General features: G+C 37.6%; 1 pseudogene; it reads right to left on the bottom strand.

The window, feature by feature from the left end:
• Positions 1-823: 823 nt before the first annotated feature.
• LOC112412072 (phosphomannomutase 2-like) lies at positions 824-1,580 on the bottom strand (annotated as a pseudogene).
• Between the last annotated feature and the right edge of the window lie 5,913 nt (positions 1,581-7,493).

Here is a 7,493-nt window from a genome sequence, read left to right as displayed (position 1 = left end):
TGTTGGCTTCTATTTCCTCCTATCTCCATGGTTGCCGAGAACCAGCCAGGGTATTCAAGGTGTAGTGGATACAGAGCTGATCTGCCTTCTGGGAAAGCTGAGTGCAAACTACTTGGGGTCAGTGGTCACTTGGCCAGTCATCTGTCAGCAGCCCGTACTGAGGTCTGCACCTCACAAATAGGAAGCAGGATTGGAAAAGAAAGATTGTACAGAGTCACTTAACTGAATACCACCACAGTGATCACATTCTTCTCAGTTTCAAAGCCCCATCAAACTGACACTCAGGAGGGAGCTTCATTTCAGAAAGTGTTTTTTAGACTTTTGTCCCAGGGTTGAATCATTGTAGTTGTCCTGTCCTTTCTTTCTCATCACAAATCCCCCTTTCTGTTATTGATGCAGGGGGTCCAAACATAAATATCTGTGACATTTATCACAGGACCCATGAAGAGGGAGGGTCCCGGCACATTTGTTCTTTCTAGAATGATAGGAAGTTTCCCCAAAGCCCAGGCATACTGTGATTGCAAATATGGAGTTGGGGGATAAAGTCTATTGGTGGGGTTATTCCTTTGCTCCATTCTTGACAAGTCTTTTCTTCTCTCTTCTGGCATTGGCGGTGGAAGGCCTCACGTATTTGGGGATAGAGGGAGGTTTCTCTGCTGCATGAGGATATCACTGTCAGGACCCTATGAGTTGACTGAACCCTGTGGAGAGCCTGGCATGGGCTGGGTCATGTGGGCGTATGAAGGGGAGACCTTGGATTTGGCCACCGAATGACCCTGTCAGGCTCATTAGCTCCCTCTTCTTCCCACAGGGAAAATGACCATTAGTACAAGAGCTCTTCACAGATCTTTCCTGTGTCCTCAGGCACAGACTCGTGTGGCCTGCAGTTCCCAGGTCTGTGAAGATCTCATGGTCGTTCCCACCTGCCACAGTTTTGTCTCCAAAGAAAGAAATGGTCTTATAACCATGATTTTCCACATGTCCCAGGCAATACCTCTTTCTCTATCCATCCCAAAAGACCTCAAAGCTGATTTGGCCTCCTACAGAAAAGGTGAGGCCTTTATTTGCAAATGCTTTCCACAGATTTGCTACACATTTTTGTCTTATATTTTATTTCTTTATAATGCATATAGAACTCCATGTGTTCTTTGGGGCTGCAGCTTCTTTCAATAGAGGATGAATTCACATCCCATTTAGAATTTCAATGAAAGCACCCCTTCTTCTTCAGGAGTTTGGTTTCTACAATGTAGCTCAGACAGTCATTGATTAAATCTTGGATTAGGGCCTTACCAAGGTGACCTTGAATATTCTGTTTATATAAGAGTTGCCCATCTTTGTATGCTACGAAGCCATTTCCTGGAAACACATAATCATATATTTTTAACCATATCATTTCCCAGCTTCACCTGCACTTTATCGAAATTCAACCTGCCTACGACTCAGATTTTGATCTTCTGCCTCAATTTTTGTAGAATGCCATTTGTTTCCTTAGTAATTTTCTGCTGAGGGGGCAGCAGGGTCCAGTCCACACCAAGGAGGCAGAACACTGGGCCAGGAGCCCTCAAGTCCCTAGTTTCCATCCCCTCCCTTACTTTCTGTTAAAATAATGAAAATAATTGACTGTTTTTAGTATTCTATTTGATCTCCTACATAGAATTTTATTATTCACTGGTTCAATTAGTTTTATAGTGGTTATTTTAGGGATTACAATATGCTTCCTTAACTTTTCGCCTACCTTGAATTAATATCATACCACTTCATATAAGGCAAGAATTATTTCCAGTCTCATTTTCTTCAGCTGGATTCACTTCCTGTGGTGACCCTTGCAACTCTGCTCTGTTAGTCCTAGATTCTCTTTGGTTTTGTTTTTCTGAAAGTTTATTTTGGCTTCCTTTTTGAAGAATACCTTCACTGTATATAAAATTCTAGGTAAATGTACAGTTTTTTTCCCTTATTTCTAACTTTGTACTGTGTACAGAAAGCTTTCAAAGATAGTACAAAGGATTTTTATATATCCTTCACCCAGATTCCCCAAAGGTTAACATTTTGCCATATATGCTTTATATGCTATATGTACCTGTTTCTCTTTTTTGGAACCATTTGAGAGTCAGTTGCAGACATGATGACCCTCTATCCACTAATATTAGTTTAATTTGCATTTCCTAAAAATAAGGGTAAATGTACTTTGTTTTCTTTTTTTAAAATTTTTCCCTCTTTTATTTTTTTATACACAGTTTCTTAAAGTCATCAACTTTATACACATCAGTGTATACAAGTGAATCCCCATTGCCCAATTCATCACACCACCCCACCACCCGCCTGCCGCTTTCCCCCCTTGGTGTCTATATGTTTGTTCTCTACATCTGTGTCTCAATTTCTTCCCTGCAAACCAGTTCATCTGTACCATTTTTCTAGGTTCCACATATATAGGTTAATATACAATATTTGTTTTTCTCTTTCTGACTTACTTCACTCTGTATAACAGTCTCAAGATCCAACCACGTCTCTACAAATGACCCAATTTCATTCCTTTTTATGGCTGAGTAATATTCCATTGTATATATGTACCACATCTTCTCTATCCATTCGTCTGTCAATAGGCATTTAGGTTGCTTCCATTGTAAATGGCTATTTACAATAGTAAATAGTACTGGAATGAACATTGGGGTGCCTGTGTCTTTTTGAATTATAGTTTTCTCTGGGTATATGTCCAGTAGTGGGATTGCTGGGTCATATGGTAATTTCATTTATAGTTTTTTAAGGAACGTCCATACTGTTCTCCATAATGGCTGTATCAATTTACATTCCCACCAACAGTGCAAAAGGGTTCCCTTCTCTCCACACCCTCTCCAGCATTTGTTGTTTGTAGACTTTCTGATGATGCCCATTCTAACTGGTGTGAGGTGATACCTCATTGTACTTTTGATTTGCATTTCTCTAATAATTAATGATGTTGAGCAGCTTTTCATGTGCTTCATGGTCATCTGTATGTCTTTGGAGAAATGTCTATTTAGGTCTTCTGCCTATTTTTGGATTGGGTTGTTTGTTTTTTTATTATTGAGCTGCATGAGCTGTTTATATGTTTTGGAGATTAATCCTTGGTCTGCTGATTCGTTTGCAAATATTTTCTCCCATTCTGAGGCTTGTCTTCTTGTCTTGTTTATGGTTTCCTTTGCTATGCAAAAGGTTTTAAGTTTCATTAGGTTCCATTTCTTATTTTTTGTTTTAATTTCCATTACTCTAGGAGGTGGATCAAAAAAGATCTTACTGTGATTTATGTCAAAGAGTGTTCTTCCTATGTTTTCCTCTAAGAGTTTTATAGTGTCTAGTCTTACATTGAGGTCTCTAATCCATTTTGAATTTATATTTGTGTATGGTGTTAGGGAGTGTTCTAATTTCATTCTTTTACATGTAGCTGTTCAGTTTTCCCAGCACCACTTATTGAAGAGGCTGTCTTTTCTCCATTGTATATCCTTGCCCCCTTTGTCATAGATCAGTTGACCATAGGCATGTGGGTTTATCTCTGGGCTTTCTATCTTGTTCCATTGATCTATGTTTCTGTTTTTGTGCCAGTATCATATTGTCTTGATTACTGTAGTTTTGTAGTATAGTCTGAAGTCAGGAAGTCTGATTCCTCCAGCTCCATTTTTTCCCTCAAGACTACTTTGGCTATTCAGGGTCTTCTGTGTCTCCATACAAATTTTAAGATTTTTTGTTCTACTTCTGTAAAAATGGCATTGGTAATTTGATAGAGATTGCATTAAATCTGTAGATTGCTTTGGGTAGTATAGTCATTTTTACAATATTGACTCTTCCACTCCAAGAACAAGGTATATCTCTCCATCTGTTTGTATCATCTTTAATTTCTTTCATCAGTGTCTTATAGTTTTCTGCATACAGGTCTTTTGTCTCCCTAGGTAGGTTTATTCCTAGTTATTTTATTCTTTTTGTTGCACTGGTAACTGGGAGTGTTCTCTTAATTTCTCTTTCAGATTTTTCATCATTAGTGTATAGGAATGCAAGAGATTTCTGTGCATTAATTTTTTTATCCTGCAACTACCAAATTCATTGATTAGCTCTAGTAGTTTTCTGGTGGCATCTTTAGGATTCTCTATGTATAGTATCATGTCATCTGCAGACAGTGACAGTTTTTCGTCTTCTCCAATTTGTATTCCTTTTATTTCTTTTTCTTCTCTGATTGCCACAGGTAGGACTTCCAAAACTATGTTGAATAATAGTGGTGAGAGTGGACATCCTTGTCTTGTTCCTGATCTTAGAGGAAATGCTTTCAGTTTTTCACTATTGAGAATGATGTTTGCTATAAGTTTGTCATATATGGCCTTTATTATGTTTGGGTAGTTTCCCTCTATGTCAACTTTCTGGAGAGTTTTTATCATAAATGGATGTTGAATATTGTCAAAAGATTTTTCTGCATTTATTGAGTTGATCATATGGTTTTTATCCATCAGTTTGTTAATATGGTGTATCACATTGATTGATTTGGGTATATTGAAGAATCCTTGCATCCCTGGGATAAATCTCACTTTATCATGGTGTATGATTCTTTAAATGTGTTGTTGGCTTCTGTTTGCTAGTATTTTGCTGAGGATTTTTGCATATATATTCATCAGTGACATTGGTCTGTAATTTTCTTTTTTTGTAGTATCTTTGTCGGGTTTTGGTATCAGGATGATGGTGGCCTCATAGAATGCATTTGGGAGTGTTTCTTCCTCTGCAATTTATTAGTAGAGTTTGAGAAGGATGGGTGTTAGCTCTTCTTTAAATGTTTGGTAGAATTCAGCTGTGGAGCCATCTGGTCCTGGACTTTTGTTTGTTGGAAGATTTTTAATCACAGTTTCAATTTCATTATTTGTTATTGGTCTGTTCATATTTTCTATTTCTTCCTGGTTCAGTCTTGGAAGGTTTACCTTTCTAAGAATTTGTCCATTTCTTCCAGGTTGTCCATTTTTTGGGCATAGACTTTCTTGTAGTAGTCTCTTAGGATGCTTTGTATTTCTGCAGTCTCTGTTGTAACTTCTTCTTTTTCATTTCTAATTTTATGGATTTGAGTCCTCTCCCTCACTTTCTTGATGAGTTTGTCTAATGGTATATCAATTTTATTTATCTTCTCTAAGAACCAGCTTTTAGTTTTATTGATCTTTGCTATTGTTTTTTTTGTTTCTATTTCCTTTATTCCTGCTCTGATCTTTATGATTTCTTTCCTTCTGCTATCTTTGGGTTTTGTTTTTTCTTCTTTATATAGTTCATTTAGGTGTAAGGTTAGATTGTTTATTTGAGATTTTTCTTGTTTCTTGAGGTAGGCTTGTATAGCTCTAAACTTCCCTCTTAGAACTGCTTTTGCTGCATCCCATAGGTTTTGGATCATTGTGTTTTCACTGTCATTTGTCTCTAGATATTTTTTTGATTTCCTTTTTGATTTCTTCAGGGATGTCTTGGTTATTTAGTAATGTATTTTTTAGCCTCCGTGTGTTTGTGTTTTTTACGTTTTTTTCAGTATGTGGGCCTCTCACTGTTGTGGCCTCTCCCATTTTGGAGCACAGGCTCCAGGCGCGCAGGCTCAGTGGCTATGGCTCATGGGCCTAGCCGCTCCTTGGCATGTGGGATCTTCCCAGACCGGGACACGAACCCATGTCCCCTGGATTGGCAGGCAGACTCAACCACTGCGCCACCAGGGAAACCCTTTTTGCTTTTTTTTTTTTTAACGTTTTTTGGCGTGTAATTGATTTCTAATCTCATAGCATTGTGGTTAGTAAAGATGCTTTATATGTTTTCAATTTTCTTAAATTTACTGAGGCTTGATTTGTGACCCAAGATGTGAGCTATCCTGCAGAATGTTCCATGTGCACTTGCGAAGAAGTGTATTCTACTGTTTTGGGATGGAATGTCCTATAAATATCAGTTAAATCTATCTGATCTTTTGTGTCTTTTAAAGCTTCTGTTTCCTTATTTATTTTCATTTGGATGATCTGTCCATTGGTGTAAGTGAGGTGTTAAAATCCCCCACTATTATTGTGTTACTGTTGATTTCCTCTTTTAGAGCTGTTAGCAGTTGCCTTATGTATTGAGGTGCTCCTATGTTGGGTGCATATATATTTTTAATTGTTATATCTTCTTCTTGGATTGATCCCTTAATCATTATGTAGTGTCCTTCCTTGTCTCTTGTAACACTTTTTATTTTCAAGTCTATTTTTTCTGATATGAGTATTGCTACTCCAGCTCTCTTTTGATTTCCATTTCCATGGAATATCTTTTTCCATCCCCTCACTTTCAGTCTGTATGTGTCCCTAGGACTGAAGTGTGTCTCTAGTAGACAGCCTATATAGGGATCTTGTTTTTGTATCCATTCAGCGAGCCTGTGTCTTTTGGTTGGAGCATTTAATCCATTCACCTTTAAGGTAATTATTGTTATGTATGTTCCTATTACCATTTTCTTAATTGTCTTGGGTTTGTTTTTGTAGGTCTTTTTCTTCTCTTTTGTTTCCCACTTAGAGAAGTTCCTTTAGCATTTGTTGTAGAACTGGTTTGGTGGTTCTCAATTCTCTTAGATTTTGCTTGTCTGTAAAGCTTTTGATTTCTCCATCAAATCTGAATGAGATCCTTGCTGGGTAGAGTAATCTTGGTTGTAGGTTTTTCTCTTTTATCACTTTAATTATATCTTGCCTCTCCCTTCTGGCTTGTAGAGTTTCTGCTGAGAAATTAGCTGTTAATCTTATGGGAGTTCCCTTGTATGTTATTTGTCATTTTTCCCTCACTGCTTTCATTAATTTTTCTTTGTCTTTAATTTTTGCCAATTTGATTACTATGTGTCTCAGCATGTTTCTCCTTGGGATAATCCTGTATGAGACTCTCTGTGCTTCCTGGACTTAGGTGGCTATTTCCTTTCCCATGTTAGGGAAGTTTTCGACTGTAATCTCTCCTAATACTTTCTCAGGTCCTTCTCTCTCTCTTTGCCTTCTGGGACCTGTATAATGTGAATGTTGTTGCGTTAAATGTTGTCCCAGAGGTCTCTTAGGCTGTCTTCATTTCATTTCATTCTTTTTTCTTTATTCTGTTCCACAGAAGTAAATTCCACCATTTTGTCTTCCAGGTCACTTATCTGTTCTTCTGCCTCAGTTATTCTGCTATTGATTCCTTCTAGTGTATTTTTCATTTCAGTTATTGTGTTGTTCATCTCTGTTTGTTTGTTCTTTAATTCTTCTAGGTCTTTGTTAAACATTTCTTGCATCTTCTCAATCTTTGCCTCCATTCTTTTTCTGAGGTGGTGGATAGTCTTCACTATCATTTTTCTGAATTCTTTTTCTGGAAAGTTGCCTATCTCCACTTCATTTAGTTGTTATTCTGGGGTTTTATCTTGGTCCTTCATCTGGTACATAGGCCTTTGCCTTTTCATCTTGTGTGTCTTTCTGTGAATGTGGGTTTTGTTCCACAGGCCACAAGATTGTAATTCTTCTTGCTTCTGCTGTCTGCCCTCT

The sequence above is a fragment of the Neophocaena asiaeorientalis genome, unplaced genomic scaffold (genome assembly GCF_003031525.2).
Source record: "Neophocaena asiaeorientalis asiaeorientalis breed wild unplaced genomic scaffold, Neophocaena_asiaeorientalis_V1.1 scaffold395, whole genome shotgun sequence".
NCBI classification, from domain to species: domain Eukaryota; kingdom Metazoa; phylum Chordata; class Mammalia; order Artiodactyla; family Phocoenidae; genus Neophocaena; species Neophocaena asiaeorientalis.
The sequence above is the reverse complement of the archived record's forward strand: the minus strand, read 5'-3'. Positions and strand labels throughout refer to the sequence as shown.